This window comes from Bubalus kerabau, chromosome 4, assembly GCF_029407905.1.
Source record: "Bubalus kerabau isolate K-KA32 ecotype Philippines breed swamp buffalo chromosome 4, PCC_UOA_SB_1v2, whole genome shotgun sequence".
In the NCBI taxonomy this organism is placed as follows: domain Eukaryota; kingdom Metazoa; phylum Chordata; class Mammalia; order Artiodactyla; family Bovidae; genus Bubalus; species Bubalus kerabau.
The window spans coordinates 169,407,052-169,429,191 of record NC_073627.1 but is presented as its reverse complement, the minus strand read 5'-3'; the positions used below and the strand labels follow the sequence as shown (position 1 = coordinate 169,429,191).

Below are 22,140 nucleotides of genomic sequence, written 5' to 3'. Positions count from 1 at the left end.
CTATTTTCTTACAGTTATATAAGCACATGATTTAAAGTGCCTAATAGTTCTATGGATTTTACTCAATGCCTTAACTCCATCCCTCCACTTCCCTGTAATTCTTCCTCCCAAGAAGTAAACGTTTTAACTTCTTTTAGATAATTTTCGGTAACAATTTTAGATTGCTTCTTTGCAGTTTCTCAGTTGCTGGCACTGTTTATTGACTTCCCGATACGGAAAATAAGGATCTATGTCCCCACCACACAAGTGTGCCTTTCCCATGTCCCTGCTTTCCCAGTATGTGCTCAGTTGATCAGTCACGTCTGACTCTTTGCGACCTCATGGACCGCAGCCTGCCAGGCTCCTCTGTCTATGGGATTTTACAGGTGGGAATACGGGAGTGGGTTGCTATTCCCTTCTCCAGGCGATCTTCCCAAGACCCAGGGGTCAAACCCATGTCTCCTGTGTCTCCTGCATTGGCAGGTGGATTCTTGACCATCTAAGCCATCAGGGAACCCCATCCTTTTCCAGCATAATTACACTGAAAATTTTAAAGATCAATATTATTATGGTTACATAACACTACTTTCAGGTGAGCCATGTGGTAAAGTATGACCACTTTTCTGAATATCTTACTGTTTTCTCTAAAATTGATAATAATCCTTTGCCCCCTTTACTTAGTATTTTATGTATTTCTCAGTAGTTCAAGCCCCAGATTTTAACCATATCTTTATCAGATATTCTAGTAATTCCACCTTGGGAAAGAAATCACTTCCTGAGTCTGCTGACACATTTTGGGAGCAGAGCTGCGAGTTCCCACAGACAGCTTCTAGAAACTTCCTTTGCCTCTTTCATGCCGGATCGCCTATTTCCTGCTTCACTTGTAGTTTTCTCTCCTGGTTTACTCTTTTATTTCAGTGAACCACCTCCCTCCAGCTGGTTCCTGAAAAACTTGTATGTCTGACAATGTCATTATTCTGCCCTCACACTTGCTTCCGAGTTTGGCTGGATAGAAAGTTCTAGCTTTTATTTTCCTCCAGACTATTGAAGACAGTGCTCCATAGCCTTCTAACTGCCAGCACTGCTGTTGAGATGTGAAGACCCATCCCTGATCTTTGCATGTGATCAACTTTTTTTTTTTAACCCCTGGAAGACTATAGGATCTTCTCTTTGCCACCAATGAATTCTTAAATAAAACTCTGGAGGACAGAAAGCAGACACATAAGTAATAAAAAAAACAAAAACACAAAACTTTGCAGACCTGACAGGATCCTAAGCTGTCACTGGGGAAGGCTGAGAGCCAAACAAGTCATATGAAAGACTGCAACAGATTCAGGAATGTTTAGACCATCTCACAACAGACCAGTCCTCCTATTTTAACTATACATCTCCTTCACCTTGGTGCCCAAAACTGTATTCCTATCATCTCCTTCCCTATTGTCCTCACGCTTGTAGATTTATGCCTTCACAAAAATTGCCTTAAGTGAAAGAAGCCAGCCACAAAAGGACAAATACTAGTGATTCCAGTTACACGAGGGACGCGGAGGAGTCAAACTCATAGGAGACAGAAAGGAGTGGATGGTTGCCAGGGGCTGGAGGGAGAGAGGGATGGGGAATCTGAATATAATGGATACAGAGCTTCAGTTTGAAAAGATGAGAAAGTTCTAGAAAAGGATAGTAGTGATGCTTGTATAACAATGAGAATGTATTTACTACTAAACTGTATACTTCAAAATGGTTAAAATAGGAAATTTGATGTTACACATGTTTTACCACAATAAAGTAAAAATATAATAATACCTCCCTCTGAAAGGTTTTGTTTGGTTGGGAGCAAAGGGAGATGAATGAGTTCAATCCTCTCTTGTTATGCAGAAGTCTTTTGCGATAAGATTTTTTTTTTTTAACAATTCCATTCTTTAGAGCAGATCAGTAGTTTCAAACCTTAGGATAATAAGAATTATTGTAAGGGCTACAGACACCAAACCTTGTGTTTCTTCTATAGATTGTACTTCACGGGTGATTCCAGGGGTGATCTTTATTTACCACACAATGCTTCTCCCTTTAGAGTCTGACCCTCCCATTTTAAGATATTACCTTCAGCCATATTAACAAAAGTGTAAAACTAAGAGCCAGAGAAGTGATGTTCTAGAGTAGGACCAGGTTCCTTTCTTGATTCCATACATTAAGATTAAGGTTGGTGGCAAAGGGCTTTAGCTACCAAATGAAATACAGATGGAAGAAGGGGGCCATGGTGGAGAAGGCTGGGTGGGCTAGAGGTAGTGCGAGCATGAAAATGTTCCTTCAGATCTCTAATATCCTAACTGCACAGACTCGGTGAGACTCCCAGCACTGATGAAGCACAAGAAGAGACGCCAACATGAGGTTCCAGTTCATACAAGGGAGGATTTTCTGTCACCTGGGCACTGTCCAAATAAAGCCTGGATGACCACTGGAAAGTCAGGCTCTAGTTGTTGGCAGAAAGACTGCTTGGGAAGGGGATGCTGGGACTGGACTAGCTGACCTTTAAGAGCCCTTTCAGTCCTGGGATTGTCTGTGAAAAGGTTCATGTCCACAGACCATAAGCCCAAACTGTAAACAGATGCTGTGCCCCGCCAAGCCAGGTAGTAAATGCAGTGTGCTCTATTTTAAGAATATAATCCACTAAGAAAAACAGGTTCCTAAGAAAAGGAATATATGATTACAGACAACATACAAGCCGCAATTCTAGTCCACCCTTGCCATTCCAAAATTTCTCTTTTTAACAATGTGAACCTCCAAATGCAAATGACAGTAATTCTCGATGAAATGCTGTCATGCAAGTAATCAATGTTTCCCCTGAGAAAAATATCACTGGCTCCATTACTTTCCATCAAGGGGAAAACCTTCAACCTAAGCTAGTATGGCTGATTTTCCAAAACAGGTATCTTCTAGAAGGCTTTGGAAAAGTAAGTAAATACAGTGTCGCAAGAATCACCTTTTCTTGTTTACTAAAAGGTACACAGTCTTTCTGTAACACTCCCAAAGCACTTTCTGCATGTTACCAGGTTGAAGCAGTATTTCTTTCTACTTACTGGATTCACTTTATTTTTCAGTTATTTTTTAAATTTTAGTCCCTTTTAAAAACTGAAGTATAACTGAGTTACAGTGTTGTATATGAAGGACACCCTGGCAGGTCAGTGGTTAGGTCTCTGCACTTTTACTGCAAAGTTATGTTAATTTCAGGTGTACAGCACAGTGATTCAGGTATATAAATAAATATAAAAGCTTTCAGATTCTTTTCCCTTATAAGTTGTAGAATATTGAGTATAATTCCTTGTGCTATACAGCAGGTTGCATTCACTTCTTTTTTCAATGTACCTTCCATTTCATCTCTGGAAAGATGCAAAATAACACAACCACAGACTCTTAAACGTTCTGTTTACTGGTTTCCTGAGCTCAAAATACTTTCAATATTCAGCCTGTGCGAGTCTTTCTAAGTTACCAGCAAGCACAGCTTTTGCAGACAGAGGGATCAGAAAAATGACTGGGGAAGACAGTGCTCTAAATACACGCTTCCCACGTCCAATCATAACCACTACGTGTGCGAAGTAGACAGGCTATGCTGTACTCCCATCGCTTATTCTAGCTGACATTACATCTCTATGATTTTGATTACCTAAAACTGTCAATCTTCTTGGCAACTTCTATAGAATCTTTTCTTAATGGTATAAAATGTAAAAATGAAAAACTGATGGATTATATGACTTTCCCACCCTCCAATTGTTTTTTTCTTTTCTAAAAACAGAAGCCACTGAAGACCTTGCCTGCCAGTATGCCAGTGACTACCACTGGTCTCCCTTCTGGGACGCAGCAGGTTAACACTAGTGATGAATTCCGTGTTTCTATCCCCAGGGCAGCCTAGCACAGTGCCTCGCATATGGTAGCTGTCAGAATGTTAGGTTCATGAAACTGAATGATGAAGAGAGGGAGACGAAAAGTATTTTTTGAGACAGGGAACCTCAAGCTCCCAATCCAAGTGGCCATCTATCTCTCCCCGTAGGCAACAAGAACAGAGAGACACGCACAGAGCGGTGCTGTGCTTCCCCCTAAAACGGAGCAGGACGATGCTGTCCATCCAACGGCCGGATCACAATGATTCTATCCACGTCTTTTCCATACAATTCCTCGTGGGAAAACCAAAAGTGATAATTAACCTAACATCTCAGTGTGAAGATTAAAATAAGCTACATAGAGGCATTTCCTGGCAGTCTAGTGGTTAAGACTTTAAGCTTCCACTGCAGGGGGCACAGGTTTAAGCCCCAATCAGGGAACTAAGACCCCACAAGTCGCATGGCCAAAAATAAAAATTTTAAAAGCTACATGTTTTCACTCCCTGCTGTACAACAGGAAGGTATTATTCGCTGCCTTTCAGATGAAATGCTGACTGTAGCCAGGAGATTCTGTGAGACTTCCATCAAATTCTACAAATGGGAAATAATAAATCTTGGCAGGCTGATACAGAATAATCATTGAAGGCAACAAAGCACTGATTTTAAAAGCAAACCTCTTTATTCAGCCATGGTTGGACTGCCCAGGGAAATATTTCAAATTAAGTACGCAAATTTCCTTAAACAAGTTGTCATATGGGGTTGCTTTCATGGATCAAATACAAATAAACGCACTGGCCTGAGGGTCAAGAGGCTGCCACTACCATTTTCCACACCACAAGAAATATTCTTGGAGCAAACCCCATGTGTGTCCACAAGCTGGTTCTTATCTCTGTCACAGAGTAGTTGTTTACTTTTGAAAGAACAAATGTGTCTTCAGCCCTTACTTTTTAAATTACTTGAGTCAACAATAGTGTACGAGTACAAATGAGATAGCCTTCTAATTAAAGCAAAAGCAGTCTAAATCCCCAAGGAAAGTTTTTATTAAAAATCACTGTCACTGCAAGAGAACGAAAATCAAACAGCCAACTGATACCTAATACTATGAATATCTAAAAAAAAGTTTGCATAAATTTGCAAATAAGAATTCTTTTCCCAATCTGCTTTTTATGTCATTTCAGAATGGCATGTTGCAAAAACAAAACTAAAAATTCACAGATGCTAAATATACCATCATCTTTTTAAAAAATATAGGCATATACAACTTTAGAAAAATTCTCCATAGGAAAATATGGACTGATAGAAGAAATTCTCATTGTATTTGCCAAGCAGTGGTGGCCCTAGTGGTAAAGATCTCACCTGCCAATGAAGGAGACATAAGGACTCAGGTTCCATCCCTGGCCCCTGGAGGAGGGCATGGCAACCCACTCCAGGATTCTTCCTTGGAGAATCCCATGGACAAAGGAGCCTGGTGGGCTGTAGTCCATGGGGTCTCAGAGTCAGACAAAACTGAAGCAACTTAGCACGTTTGCGCTCATGCACTCATGTACCTACTAAGTGCCAGGCCTAAGCCACTGGTGCCTTTCTCAAGATGTCTGAGGATTCAAAAAAGATTCATACGTGGCCAACATAATGAAATCCCCTTCCCCCACCATCATCTCCAGAAGTATACTGACTGTCTAAATCAGGGGTTGATTAAGAAAATATAGCCCGTGCAGGAACCAAATCTGGCTGCCATGGGTTCTTGTAAATGCCATGTTACTGGAACAAAGCCACACCCTTTTATTTACATATTGGCTGTGGCAGTTTTCAAGTTCTAAAGGCAGAGCAGAGGTCTGTAATTGCAACATGGACTGCATGGCCAGCAAAGCCTAAAATATTTACTGCCTGCTCTTTACAGAAACGTTTGCTGGTGCCTGGTCTATATCAAGACGTATCCTGGGTTGATTCAACGTTTGCCCAAACACGTTTGGACTTCCGGGTATAGTTATGAAACAGGCGGATCTCAGGAACAAGAGCCTTGACCTGTGAGTCAGAGAACAGAGATGTCCTCCCAGACTCACACACACAGCCTTGGCAGCTCACAGCTCAGTTTCTGAGCCTGGGATTTCCCATCTATCTAAGGGAAGAACTAATACCTGCCTTACTCACCTCACAAGATGGAAAAGTGATTTTGCCACTGCATAGCACAGCCACAAGGTGAATGTAAGGTCACAATAAACATAAAAGTGAACACTGAATGAGCCCCACTAGGAGCTTTCTATGTGTTATTTCATCTAGTCCTCACAACTACTGTATTAGATGGGTACCACTATGATCCCCCTTTTACAGACAAAGGAATCAAGGCTCAGAGAGGTTAAGGGATTGCCCATTGTCACACAGTAAGTGGTAAGCTAAGACTTATGGTAAGTAAATGGTAAGTAAATGGTAAGTCAAGAGTCAGGCTCCAGAGTTTATGTTGTTAATTACTAAGAGCGCTGTTTCTCAAAACTCTGACTGAGAGCTTGCCACCAAATGTATCCACTTCATAGAACAAAGGTCTACTAGCATCATTTCTGACACAAGTGCCATCATACGCTCTGTATGACTGCCTTGAAAGTGCAAGTGCAAGTCGCTCAGTCGTGTCCGACTCGTTGCGACCCCATGCACCAGTTCATGGAATTCTCCAGGCCAGAATACTGGAGTGGGTAGCCTTTCCCTTCTCCAGGGGATCTTCCCAATCCAGGGATCAGACCCAGATCGCCCACATTGCAGGTGGATTCTTCACCTTACTCATGTGCTAAATGTTAAGAAATGCCCATACAATAAACATTCAAGCTTTATCTATACAGGCAGTGAAAGGGAGACCCAACAAAGATACAAGTATCTTACCTCAATAGAAGCCAGGATCAGTTTCAAATGAACAAGCAACCCAGAACAACTGGCTTGCCTGCACACTCAGAAGCAGCTTTGGTGACCCTGCTTTCTCTATACTTCTAAACATGTGCGCATAATTTAGGACCTTGCATTTTTATGTAACACAGCCCATCTAACAGAAATGTAAGAGAAAACTTGAAAAACATTAACAACATAAAATATATTCCATAGGTACTGATGTGGTTTTTTTTATTGCCCTTTTCGCCCTTTTCACTCTTCTGAAAAGCAATTTGGAAACACGTTTCCATACCCAAGCCTATTTACCCAGCATTTTCTCCTCTTTTTTTAAAAAAGAAACCAAGCAGTTTTTTTTTCCCTTATTAGAGGGTAATTTTACCCAGCATTTTCATTTCCAGGATTTCATTAAACAAAAATAATGAGGACTGCTTACAAAAGCTTTAAGTATAAGGCTGTTCACTGCAATATTATTTATAAAGGCAAACATCTGGAAGCCACCAAACCACCCAACATAAACCATTATCTAAATAACTTTCAACAGAATGTTTTGTAGCTACTGTGACCATGTGTAGGGGACACTGCCTATACTCTTCACAAATGTCAATGTCAAGAGAAGGGCTGAAAAACTTTTCTTGATGAAAAGAGGCTAAGGCGACATGACATCTAAATGACCCTGAATTGGATCCTGGTTTTGAGATTAAAAAAATATTGCTATAAAGGGCATTTTGGAGAAAAATTGACAATATATAAAAATGGAGTTTATATATTAGTACTGTATCAGTATCAAATTTCCTGAATTTTCATACTTTATTTTGATTATATAAAATAACATGAGGTCTTCAACTTATTTTTAAATGGTTCAGAAAAAGGAGTATTAAAATTAATATCTAAATATGTTGTGTCTAACTCCTTGCGACCCCATGGACTATAACCACCAGGCTCATCTGTCCATGAAATTCTTTAGGCAAGAATACTGGAGTGGATTGCCATTTCCTTCTCCAAGGGATCTTCCCGACCCAGGGATCGAACCTGGATCTCCCCCATAGAGGGGCAGATTCTTTATCATCTGAGCCACAAACTCCCAAATATGTATAATAATACATTATATATGTAAATTCACATATACATGAACATGAAGACAAAGTAACTATGAAAAAGTTGGCTTAAAGCTCAACATTCAGAAAATGAAGATCATGGCATCTGGTCCCATTACTTCATGGGAAATACATGGGGAAATACTCAGACTTTATTTTTGGGGGGCTCCAAAATCACAGCAGATGGTGACTGCAGCCATGAAATTAAAAAATGCCTACTCCTTGGAAGGAAAGTTATGACCAACATAGATAGCATATTCTAAAGCAGAGACATTACTTTGCCAACAAAGGTCAGTCCAGTCAAGGCTATGGTTTTTCCAGTGGTCATGTATGGATGTGAGAGTTGGACTGTGAAGAAAGCTGAGCACCAAAGAATTGATGCTTTTAAACTGTGGTGTTGGAGAAGACTCTTGAGAGTCCCTTGGACTGCAAGGAGATCCAACCAGTCCATTCTAAAGGAGATCAGTCCTGGGTGTTCATTGGAAGGACTGATACTAAAGCTGAAACTCCAATACTTTGGCCACCTCATACGAAGAGTTGACTCATTGGAAAAGACCCTGATGCTGGGAGGGATTGGGGGCAGGAGGAGAAGGGGACGACAGAGGATGAGATGGCTGGATGGCATCACTAACTCGATGGACGTGAGTCTCAGTGAATTCCGGGAGTTGGTGATGGACAGGGAGACCTGGCATGCTGCGATTCATGGGGTTGCGAGGAGTCGGACACAACTGAGCAACTGAACTGAACTGAACTATGAGAAATGTTAACAACTGGTGAGAGAAACATGAAAACTCTTTATATTAGTCTTGCAGCTCTTTTCTAAGCTGAAAGTTATTTTAAAATGATAAACTTAAAAAATGTATCACAAACCTCTGAAGTTTGACAGGAAACAACAAAATTCTGTAAAGCAATTATCCTTCAATTAAAAAATAAATAAATTTTTAAATGAAATTTTGTTAATGAGAAATTGCTTAGGCTAAAATGAATAAAAACATTAGGATATAAAACTAGTGTTTTATATTTTTGAATTTAATATTTTTTGGTATTAAATTTTTTGGTATTTAATATTTTTGAATTGTAGTAAAAACTATATACTCAGGAAGACATCTCAAGAATGGGTACAGTTTAAAAATATACATATTAGAAATAAATAAGCCTAAATATTACCAGTGGCCTGTAGTTTCTAAGTGGTGATATTCTATTTAGACTTTATTTTCTTCTTATTGTTTTATACTTCTTGTGTATCTACATTTTTTTATAGTAGTATTTTGATAATCAGGAGAACAAGTATTATAGATAAATTATAAGCTTATATGAATTACACACACATCTAATTTAGTCTTCGAACACTTCTACGTACAGGCTTAATACTTCATGTCAGAGGAATCTGAAGATAAGACCTCTAAGCCTTAAACAGATTAAATACTGTTTACAGCAGCAATTTCACATTAGTAAATTTCACAACATATTTGAAATTACTTTCCACTCAAATCTCAGAAAAGCGGGGGCAGACTACAGGATCGTGCATGCAAACACTGGCACTCCCAGCCTCAGCCAGAACTTTCTCAAGCTTGTGAAACTGACAGCAGAAATCACTGTCCCCTTCTAGTTCATCTCCTACAATAATGTCTGTTACCTTAAGACATTATTAGAATGCATGTGTATGTAATTTTTTTCTAAACCATTGGAGCCAATTGTAAACCTAAGGCTCATTATTCCTAATACTTCAGTGTACATTTCCTAAAAATAAGGACTTTGTCTTTTTTTAACCTACCTAGCCACAGTACAGCTTCCAGATCATGGAATTAACACTGACAGAATCCTACCATCTAAACTTTAACAGTTATCTCAATGATATTGTTATCAACAAAATGGTTCAATCTAGGGTCCCATGTGGCATTAATTCTCATGTTTCTTTAGTCTCCTTCAATTCGGGGCACTTTCTTGGTTTTTTCATAATCTTGATGCTTAAAAAAAATTACAAGCCAGTCATCTTGTTGAATGCTCTTCAGTTTGGCACTATCTGATATTTTCTCATGGTTAGAGCCAAATCACTGGTTTTTGTAGGAAGAGCACAGAAGTGATGCTGTGTTTTTCTCTTGCTCATTTCATTGGATGGTGATCAATGTCAGTTTGTCTAATTACTGATGGTGTTAAATTTAATTTGTGACTATGGTGCTGTCTGCCAGGTTCCTCCACTTTGTATTTACTCTGTTCCCTCTGTAATTAATATGTACTTTGTGGAGAGATACATGAAGCTATATAAACATCCTGATGGAACAATAGGACAGTTAAAAGTTTATGCAATCAACGTACCCTTCAGAAAAAACTAGATACATCTGTATAATATATTTGCTAGTTATATTTAAGAAATATAGTACCCCCCCAAATTGTTTTTAGAACCTACACAGAGAAAAGACTTTTAAGGGAAGTTTTTTATATAGAAGTGATGATGTCTGGTTGTGAACCCACGTCCCTGGAGAAACTGTGAAAACTTAATATTATTTGCCCTTTAGTTCTACCCTTGGAGCTGGCATCTAAAATACATTCTTTTTGAAAAAAACAATTTTATTGAAATATAGTTGATTTACAATGCTGTGTTAATTTCTGATGCTGCTGCACAGCAAAGTGACTCAGTTAGACACATTCTTTTTCATATTCTTTTCCATTATAGTTTATCACAGAATATTGAATATAATTCCCTGGGCTATACATTAGGACCTTGTTTATCCTTCCTATATATAATAGTTTGCATCCGCTAATCCCCGACAGAGGATGAGATGGTTGGATGGCATCACCAACTCAATGGACATGAGTTGGTGATGGACAGGGAGGCCTGGCGCACTGCGGTTCATAGGGTCGCAAAGAGTCAGGCACGACTGAGTGACTGAACAGAACTGAACTGAATCCCAAACTCCCGATCATTCCCTCCTCCATTTCCATCCCCAGTGGCAAGCACAAATCTGTTCTCTACATCAGGGAGTCTATTTTTGTTTCATAGATAGGTTCAGTTTGTGTTGTAGTTTAGATTCCACATATAAGTGATATCATATGGTATTTGTTTTTCTCCTCTGACTTACTTCATTTAGTATGATAATCTCTAGGTCCATCCATGCAGCATGCAAATAGCATTACCTCATTCTTTTTAATGTGTTAGTAGCTCAGTCGTGTGCAGCTTTTTGTGACCCCATGGACTACAGCCTGCCAGGCTCCTCTGTCCATGGAATTCTCCATGCAGAAATATTGGAGTAGTTAGCCATTCCCTTCTCCAGGAGATCTTCCCAACCCAGGGATCAAACCTGGGTCTCCTGCATTGCAGACAGATTCTTTACCATCTGAGCCACCAGGGAAGCCCTCTTTTTAATGACTGAGAAATATTCCACTCCAGTTAGAACCAGACATGGAACAACGGACTGGTTCCATGTTGGGAAAGGAGCACATCAAGGCTGTATATTGTCACCTTGCTTATTTAACTTATATGCAGAGTACATCATGCAAAATGTCAGACTGAATGAAGCACAAGCTGGAATCAAGATTGCTGGGAGAAATATCAATAACCTTAGATATGAAGATGATACCACTCTTATAGCTGAAAGTGAAGAGGAACTAGAGTCTCTTGATGAAAGTGAAAGAGGAGAGTGAAAAAGCTGGCTTAAAACTCAATATTCAAAAAATGAAGATCGTGCTCACTTTGGCAACACATATACTAAATTGGAATACAGAGAAGATTAGTATGGCCCCTGCACAAAGATGACACACAAGTTTGTGAAGCATTCCACATTTTTAGGTTTGACAGAAAACACAAAATTCTGTAAAGCCATTATCTTTCAATTAAAAAATACATAAGTTTAAAAAAAAAAGATCATGGGATCCGGCCCCATCACTTCATGGCAAATAGATGGGGAAATAATGAAAACAGTGACAGACTTTATTTTCTTGGGCTCCAAAATGACTGCAGATGGTGACTGCAGCCATGAAATTAACAGATGCTTGCTCCTTGGAAGAAAAGCTGTGACCAACCTAGACAGCATATTAAAAAGCAGAGACATTACTTTACGGACAAAGGTCCATATAGTCAAAGCAATGGCTTTTCCAGTTGTCATGTATGGATGTGAGAGTTGGACCATAAAGAAAGCTGAGCGCTAAAGAACTGATGCTTTTGAACTGTGATGTTAGAGAAGACTCTTGAGAGTCCCTTGGACTGCAAGGAGATACAACCAGTCCATCCTAAAGGAAATCAGTCCTGAGTATTCATTGGAAGGACTGATGCTGAAGCTCCAATACTTTGGCCACCTGATGTGAAGAACTGAGTCACTGGAAAAGACCCTGATGCTGGGAAAGATTGAAGGTGGGAGGAAAAGGGTACAACAAAGGATGAGATGGTTGGATGACATCACTCACTGGATGGACTGGACATGAGTTTGAGCAAGCTCTAGGAGTTGGTGATAGACAGGGAGGCCTGGCATGCTGCAGTCCATGGGGTCGCAAAGAGTCAGACACGACTGAGCAATTGATCACGACTGAGTGATTGAACTCACTGAATTGAATATTCCATTATATATATGTACCACATCTTCTTTATTAAAATACATTCTAGACTCATGTGCAGAGAAGGCAATGGCACCCCACTCCAGTACTCTTGCCTGGAAAATCCCATGGATGGAGGAGCCTGGTAGGCTACAGTCCATGGGGTCGCGAAGAGTCAGACCCGACTCAGCGACTTCACTTTCACTTTTCACTTTCATGCATTGGAGAAGGAAATGGCAACCCACTCCAGTGTTCTTGCCTAGAGAATCCCGGGGACGGGGGAGCCTGGTGGGCTGCCGTCTATGGGGTCGCACAGAGTCGGACACGACTGAAGTGACTTAGCAGTAGCAGACTCAAGTGAACTTCCTTGTTTGTTCTTTCAACAAAAGTCTTTTAACTGAGATAAAGCAGGCTAGGCTAACCATGACCCAAGTCTGTGGATCACAAATAGGTCTTTGTAGAACACACTATAAATGTGTCAGCCATGGCAACGCTTAGGCCAGGTCACAAGACTTGTTTCAAATGTTTCTGTTGAGAGAGGCTTCAGGAACTCCCATGGGAGATCAACCCTTAGTCTTTTTACTTAAGCATTTTTCCCCCCAAAGCTTTGTGTTTATCTGAAAACATAAGACCAGCGATGACACATTCTTGCTCAGAACAGGGAATCTGTCATTAAGATGGACTTGCAGATAGAGATAGAAGTTTCAGGGTTTTACACAAAGTCTCATTCTATGCTTGAAAATGTATGATGAGGATATTCTGAGAGCAATGCAGAATCAATTGTAATTTTCCTTTCTTGTACCTGGCAAGCACAGTGGCAGAAATCTTTCCTAAGGCAATACTTAACAGTTTGAGTTGGTTGCTGTGTGGATTCTTGGACCTAAGGATAAACAGGGATGTATTTCTACTCTTCCTGATTGTCTCAGATTTCCATTTTCTAATGAAATGCTCCTAGAGTCTCACATTGAAGTCTACATGCTAAGTGAAGCAAGGAATGAAAGAGGAAAGCCAGCTGGCTGAGCCCAAGAAAGAGGGTCATTTGTGGTAACGACCAAGGTGGAGTTGGGGCCAAACTCCAGAGGGGAAATGAATTAAGTAGCCTATGAGGTGACAGCAAGATTTAAGGAAGAGTCATTGAATCAAAGTGTAGGTCTAAGAGCTGGCTGCTGTCTGAGGTGGGATATCTGGGCAGGCATCAACATGGAAGATTATGCCTCCTGGTGGTCCATATACCTCTAGAGCATTTACGCTATATAAACACTGCTTCCCCAAATAAGACATGGCTTCTGCACATAAGGAGGACTGTTTCCTAATTCTGTCAACCAATGTCCTCCCCATCCTCATCCCCTTCCCTTCCTTCAAACCCTTAGTGCCATTCTCAGACCATGGAGGACCCAGGACAGGTCATGTCTCTCAGGTCCCCCTTCAGTTTTTTTTTTCCCTTTTTCACAAATGACACCATAGGCAAATTCTGTCACCGGCATGATTCTAGAACAGTCCAAACTTAGCAGAAGACAGTTTTGGGAGACCGCTGATCAATCAGGGACTGTCCCATTCTGCTTGGTGACCTGCCAGACAAGATGTGGAGCTGGTCCAGAGTGAGTTCATCACTCCAAACCATCCCAGCATGGCTACAGGGTGTATGGAGAGGCTCCTTTTGCCCTCGTGGTCTAAGCTCAGCTCTCCTCTGTCCTTCATACACAGGCAGAAAGCGCAGGGCTACCATGAGCCCTGATTCAGTGTTAGCAGTCTGGTCCTGGACATCCCAGCCTGGTCCTGGACATCCCAGCCTGTTTCTCTTATGTGCCACCTTGGCTGATGGGCATGGGTTACTATTTATGAGAAGCAAGAATTCACTGGGTAAATTCCCAGAGCATAAGCTAAGGGCATATCTTGAAAGGCTGCCATGGAATCCTGCCCTCACTCACAGCAGAGAAAAAGACAAAAGGAGGAAGAGTGGGAAGGGAGCCAAGGAGGGGTCACGTGAAAGGCCAGGGGAGAACAAATGTGTTCTTCTTTGTTGCCCCCTCCACCACTGCCCTCAGAAGTCCTCACTGGCCTTGGACCACCTGCAAGCACCCCCAAATCCATTCTCTAGTGGCCACCTGGGAAATGTAACTAAATGATGAAACTTTTAAAAAAAGTTTGAATGTTACTACCTTAGATCTGGTTTCTTAATAGCGCATCTAAGGAGGACTATTTCCTAATTCTCTCTCAACCCATGTTGCTCTCAACCAACCTGATCCTTTCATATTTCAGTATTACTGACTGCCACTGCTGCACTGGACGTGGTGGAATTTATTCTTCCAATTTTCCCATTTCTTCTATTTTGTTTTTACCTAGATTATAAGACTACTAAGTTGCCTAATAATAAAACTATGTAGACAAGTAAAACAGATGACATATGTCTACAGTTTTAATGAAACAAGATAAATCTTGAAAATGTGTGCAGAGTGACATGTATCACCCAGGCATCCGAAGTTGTTGACTGAGTTAAATTTTACACAAATGTCAGCTTCCTTTTTCTTAATCATTCAAAAGACAACAAACAAAAAGGCATAGCCTGTCACTTTAGGGAGTAGACAATTGGGTTGAAGTCTATGGAAAATGATGAAGATAAAGATTTTCTCATTTTTCTTTTCTATTTCTCCACACATCCCGCCCCCAACCTATGTCAATGGTTTTATAATGAAACATGGTTGAAAGTTCTTTTATCAACTGGATTAAGCAATACACTTCCTTGAATGTAGTGTTATATTGGTTCAGAGAAAATTTATGATAATAAAACACTGGAATACAATACAATGAAATAATAATATGAACTAATAATAACTCACCCCTCAGTGTTTCCCTACCACTCACTCTCTGCACTATCTATGTATATTGACAAGAAAAAATCATAAGCAAGCATTTTTTCTTACTTACAATGATCTTATAGATCTTGTATATTGTTAAATGAATCATATGGAGTCCAAGGCAAAACAGTTAATATCACAGTGATATCCAGAACACAGGTATCCCAAAAGTCATCCACAGGTTCTTAGAACTCCAAAATACTACTGCGTCTAAGTGAATTTTACAGAGTTTTAGCCAAAATTTACCCAATAGGAAACAATAACAGTACCAAAAACCCTGAGAGTATACTCATTTTCCATGCATCAGTGAGGCAGGGCAGCTGTTGCGCAGAAAAGTTTCTAACCTAAAAATAATTGATCATCAATGAAAGAAAACCAGAAGGAGGAATTATACAGGACCTGACCCCAGGAGCAACAGAAGAAAGTCAACTGAGCCATGAACTACCAAAGACATCAAAAGATGAAACACGTCCTGTGGTGGGTGGTGCTCAAGTAAGAAGGCTTTCCAAAGGCAGTGAGTACTTGTAAAATTTAAGAAAATGCAGAGTCATTTTCATCTTTATAGTTTCCTTGAGAAAAGAAAATATTTGGGACCACTCTATAATATCCATAAAGATTCTATTTCATCCTGTATTACAAGTTGAACAGTTACTATTTACCAAGTATCTATTAGACTCTTTATATTTTCTTGTTGTATTTCAGTCTCTAAGTCATGTCCAACTCTTTTGTGATCCCATGAATTGTAGTCTGCCAGGCTCCTCTGTTCATCAGATTTCCCAGGCAAGAATAATGCAGTGGTTGCCATTTCCTTCTCCAGGGGATCTTCCCGATCCAGGGATTGAACCCGAGTCTCCTGCATTGGCAGGCAGGTTATTCACCACTGAGCCATCAGCGAAGCCCCCTTTATATTTTAGGTTAAACTATATGAAATTTCTAATACCGGACCATCTTAATCTACAAAAATGGTAATTTCCAATGGATTCTACTAATTCACTGCATCTAATGTCTAATTCAAACCTTGCAAGATGGGAATTATAATTCCCATTTGCAGATGAAGAAATAGATGTAAGGAAGAAGGGTCATGTGCCCCAAGGTCATGAAGGTACCAAGAAGCACCAAGTTCCCACCCGGGTCTCACAGAGCCCAAAGCCAAAGGTCAGGAGCCTTTCTGTCAACGTACAGCCAGAGTCATCTGGGCTAGTCCAGGCAGGTAAACATGCATTTAGTAGAATACAGAGCTTAAATAATCACACTTCGTCGACTAAGTTTTTGAAATATACTTTGTACCACATGTCAGTTTGTGTATCACCCTGACCAAATTACTTAACGACACAAGTCTTCTGATCCGTAAAAATGAGAGGACTGAACTAACAAAGGCACATAAAGGATAGAAAAGGTATGGACCTAACAGAAGCAGAAGATATCAAGAAGAGGTGGCAACAATACACGGAAGAACTGTACAAAAAAGATCCTCATGACCCAGATAACCACGATGCTGCGATCGCTCACCTAGAGGCAGACATCCTGGAATGCGAAGTCAAGTGGGCCTGAGGAAGCATCCCTAAGAACAAAGCTAGTGGAAGTTATGGAATTCCAGTGGAGCTATTTCAAATCCTAAACGATGATGCTGTGAAAGTGCTGCACTCGGTATGTCAGCAAATTTGGAAAACTCAGCCGTGGCCACAGGACTGGAAAAGGTCAGTTTTTATTCCAATCCCAAAGACAGGCAATGCCAAAGAATGTTCAAACCTACCGCACAACTGCACTCATCTCACCCGCTAGCAAAGTAATGCTCAAAATTCTCCAAGTCAGGCTTCAACAGAATGTGAACTGTGAACTTCCACATGTTCAAGCTGGATTTAGAAAAGGCAGAGGAACCAGAGATCAAATTGCCAACATCCATTAGATCATTGAAAAAGCAAGAGAATTCCAGAAAAACATCTATTTCTGCTTTACTGAATACGCCAAAGAGTTTGACTGTGGAAAACTGTTAAAGAGATGGGAATACCAGACCACTTTACCTGTCTCCTGAGAAATCTGTATGCAGGTCACAAAGCAACAGTTAGAACCGGACATAGAACAACAGACTGGTTCCAAATTAGGAAAGGAGTACGTCAAGGCTGTATATTGTCACCCTGCTTATTTAACTTATTTGCAGAGTACATCATGTAAAATGCCAGGCTGGATGAAGCAAAAGCTGGAATCAAGACTGCCAGGAGAAATATCAATACCCTCAGATATGCAGATGACACCACCTATGTGGCAGAAAGCAAAGAGGAACTAAAGAGCTTCTTGATGAAAGTGAAAGAAGAGAGTAAAAAAGTTGGCTTAAAACTCAACATTCAGAAAACGAAGATCATGGCATTCGGTCCCATTACTTCATGGCAAATAGATGGGGAAACAATGGAAACAGTGACAGACTTTTTCTTTTGGGGCTCCAAAATCACTGCAGATGGTGACTGCAGCCATGAAATTAAAAGACACTTGCTCCTTGGAAGAAAAGCTATGACCAACCTACATAGCATACTAAAAAGCAGAGACATTACTTTGCTGACAAAGGTCTATCTAGTCAAAGCTATAGTTTTTCCAGTAGTCATGTATGGATGTGATAGTTGGACTGCAAAGAAAGCTAGCGCCAAAGAATTGATGCTTTTGAACTGTGGTGTTGGAGAAGACTCTTGAGAGTCCCTTGGACTGCAAGGAGATCTAATCAGTCAATCCTAAAGAAAATCAGTCCTGAATATTCATTGGAAGGACTGATGCTGAAGCTGAAACTCCAATACTTTGGCCACCTGATGTGAAGAACTGACTCATTTGAAAAGACCCTGATGCTGGGAAAGATTGAGGGCAGGAGAAGAAGGGGAAGACAGAGGATGAAACAGTTGGATGGCATCACCGACTCAATGGACATGAGTTTGAGTAAGCTCTGGGAGTTCGTGATGGACAGGGAAGCCTAGCATGCTACAGTCCATGGGGTTGCAAAGAGTTGGACATGACTGAGCGACTGAACTGAACTGAACTAAAGGATTAATTAGGTCCTTTTTCAATTCCTTAAAGTTGAATCATAAACATAAATATAACACATTTTTAGTTTTAAAAACAATTATCATAACTCTTTGGAAGCTATCCAGCCAATAGAGAAAAGTTTAAAGTAGAAAGAGAACCTCTTTCTAAATTTCCCATTCTCCTCTAACTTTGGTGCTCTGTACCCATCTGAAATATCATCAGATCTAAGTGTGGGATGCTAAGCCATTCCCTTAGCATGTCTGAGACTCAGTTTCTTACTGTGCAAAATGGGACAGGGTGATGTCAGCTCAGCCTCCTCTCAGGGAAAGAGGAGTGTATTAACGCAGGTCAAAGTGTTTCCACAACGAGTCGTCTGCAAGGTTTTAGTAAGACTTTGATGGAAGTCGTGTCACATGCTCCCCTCCCTAGAATTTTCCAGGATACCCATCAGGTGGGAATGCCTGCCAACCCTCTTCCTCCCCAGGGTCTCCCCATTCATGAGCAAGCAGCTTCCCTCAATGAGTCAGGACAATAAAGTTCGGCTTCCCTGAGCTAATCAGATAACATTAGAAAAAATGGAAAAAGCCACCAGATATGATTCAACCACAAGAAGAATTCTCATAAAACTATTTCTGAATCATGTTCACATCACTCCTGATAAATCAGACTAAGTGGAAAGCAGGGAGTGTGAGGGGACCACTGGGAGTCACTTCATTATGGCTCTAAGTCTGCCTCACTTGTCTTCCCAGAGCCACAGGTTCTGTGAGGCCGATAGGCTGTTTGGAAGCTGTCATTTCATCAGTGCCTCCCAGTCATCCTACAGCTTTAGAACCTACTTGATTAAAAGAGCTGAAGGTTCTGTGCCATTGAGAATATGGAAGGGTTGAAACTACCCACATTAGTAAGCCACAAGAAAGACAGGCAGTGGTTTTAACATACTAAAAATGCACCTGTCTCATGATCAAAGGATATTTTTCTCTATTCCTAGGACAAACAAATGTTTAAGTCAACTAAGAGTCAAATAATAATTAATATCCATAGTTTCCAAAACACTTCTACATGGCAACTTACTTGATCCTGAATGGTTGAAGGAGAGAAATTTACATTTATTAAAAGCATATTATTGAAAATGCATGTTTTCATTTCACCAGCTACTCTGGATTGGTTCCTGCACAGAAACCACTAATCATCTGTATCATTAGCCCCATTTTGCAGTTTGCAAAATCAAGGCTTCGGGAGGTAGAGTAACTTGATCAAGTTGTTCTGAACGCCTCAGTTCTACAGGATTCTTTCCCTACAACCTAGCCCTTTGACTAGGATTATTAGTCTGTGGATTACTCTATAGCTTTAGAACATAACAGTTTGCAAATTAGGTCGAGCTGTCACTGAAAACAGTCAACTTCCTTCCTACACTCTATTCTCGTTTCTGTATTCTAAGGTCCTTCCGAGGTGGGCCGTCCTACACTCTGTTAACCAAGGGCTAATATTTCTGGTGCCCAGAAGTGAGACAACCAACGGAAGAGCGCCTCTCCACCACGGGAGAGCACCCCAGACCCACAGCTGGGGCAGCGCAAGCAGGGGTTCCTATATCGCTTTAGTATTGCCATCAGATAATATCAAGCCCAAATACCTCAAGCAGGGGTTCCTATATCGCTTTAGTATTGCCATCAGATAATATCAAGCCCAAATACCTCAAGTAACTGCACCACCACTCCAAATCTTTACTTTCACCCTATTCAGTTGCCCATTTCAAGGGGTGTTGGACAGAAGTCTGATCAGGAAAGCAGGAAAAGAACAAAATTGGCCAAAGAATGAAATTAGCCAAGAAACCTGCTGGAGACTTCATCCTATTTAGACAAGCCATCATGAAAGTTTATTTGAGTAAAATATACAACCCCAAAGGATTACACATTCCATGAAATACGATCTGACCCCAGTTCTGCTGATACTCAAAATTATGGTATTACAGGGGAAAAAAGTTTGGAACATAAACAAATATGAATCTAAACCCAACCTGGGAAATGCACTTGCTAAATCCTCCCCCGGTAAAAGCCACAAAAGTATTTCAAACACCGCGGCCTTATCCTTCTTCAGAGATTTTGACAAAAAGAAAAGTCTCCAAATTTAAATAAAGAAAAGAAATCTCCAAGTTTGATTTTCACGTGTAATGGCAAACATATGAGTACATTCAAAGGTAGCACAATATTCCTTTACCCACCCCAGCAGGCTGAATAAATCAGTAAGTAAATAAATAAGCAGACCGAGTAAATAAATAAATTCTTGATCAGAAAAGCTGATCGAAAGACACCAAGGGGTAAATAGAACTCCAGGAGGAGTAGAAGAAGCCTGGGCACCTTTAGCTAATTGAAGCAAAGCCCCCTAGTCTGAAACCTAAGGACAAACAGGTCAGCTTTAACCAGCATATGCTGGAGGGAAACCTTCATTAACACTAGTAAACAAAATTACAAAGTGGCATGGCAAGGAAAGTTGAGACCTTGACTGTTTTTCTCTCTCACAATATTAGCTTACAGCTCAGCAACAGTGAGGGTGGAGGAGGAAATTCCTATGTTCGCACCCACTCCTCTCAAATGCCTTTTTTTTTTTAAAGAGAAATCTATTGTTGGGGCAAGGCAGACTCAGTTTTTTTTTTTCCATGGGTAATAATGGATTCAATTGCCTTGAAGTCCGTGGACCTCTGGGTAGGAAATACCAAGCAGACAAACAGGAACAGAGTAATGCAGCAGCCAGATGTATCCTAGACCTACATTCTAGAATACCTTAGGGCACCCTCATATAGAAAAATATTTACTTAGCAAAACCATCAATTTGATTTTTTTAAGTTTTCTTGTGCTCAGTTGTGTCCAGCTCTTTGCTACCCCATGGACTGCAGCCCGCCAGGCTCCTCTGTCCATAGAGATTTCCTAGGCAAGAATACTGGAGTGAGTTGTCATTTCCTTCTCCAGAGTATCTTCTCGACCCAGGCATCTTGAACCTGCATCTCTTCCATCTCCTGCATTGGCAGGAGGTTTCTTTACCACTAGAGCCACGTGGGAAGCCCCCAAATTTTAAGCATTACTAGAAAAAATGAGAGTATTTCAATATTCAAGATGAAAATAATCTAAACATGAATTTTTTAATTGTGAAAACAGCCACAATAGCATTATCTACATGGGCAATGTTGTCTATCAGACCTACGTTACCAAGAGAAGGAAGCTCGCCTCCCCTTCTAACAGGTCCAGAGCTAGAGAAAGCCAACTTCCTCATCAGTTAGATGAAGGTTATCTACTAACGGTCATTCCTTTCCTCATTCTATATCCTCCTGTGGATATGAAAGCCAGGCCACATCCACTTTTATTATCAGTTATCTGATAAAAACAGTTTATCCTTACTCAATAATCTGAGAATCTTTAAAATCAATTACCATGCAAACGATCATAATCTTAAAGGGAAATGAAGAGGAAAGACAGGATAGGAACCACAAATACTTGCAAAATTGTGGCAAATGCAGATACCAGTATTTAGTCATATTAAGAGAACAAGAACAATATATTAAAAATAACTGACTGGCATTAGTGGGTAATACGTATGTTAGTCTTGAATGCGAACCACATGTCAGGCTCTCTGTTAAACTCTTTTTCAATGTTTTCCCATTTAATCCTCCCAACAATTCTATGGGGAAAGTACTATTATCCCTGTTATAGGAAACAGAAGCTTAGAGATTCAACAATTCACCCGAAGTGACATGGATACTATGGACAAAGCCAGGATCGGGGCTCAGGCTATGTACCTCTGGAATCCATACTATAGCATACACTCCCTCTAAGCCATCTGTTGTACAAACCCACATCCACTTATGACACATCCTGGTCGGATGTCTCATGTTATATGACTTTTGCTCTGTGATTTCCTTTTTCCTGTAGTTGTACTTCAGCACTTGCT

The 22,140-nt window shown here is 40.5% G+C and overlaps 1 protein-coding gene and 1 non-coding gene across 5 annotated transcripts in view; one reads left to right on the top strand and one right to left on the bottom strand.

Moving 5' to 3' along the window:
* Window positions 1-22,140, bottom strand: part of PALM2AKAP2 (PALM2 and AKAP2 fusion) — a 512,284-nt gene that overhangs the window by 83,683 nt on the left and 406,461 nt on the right. The gene's annotated exons all lie outside the window — the stretch shown is intronic.
* LOC129651871 (U6 spliceosomal RNA) lies at window positions 11,496-11,598 on the top strand. The gene has a single exon (XR_008714375.1). It is a non-coding gene; the product is annotated as a U6 spliceosomal RNA (small nuclear RNA).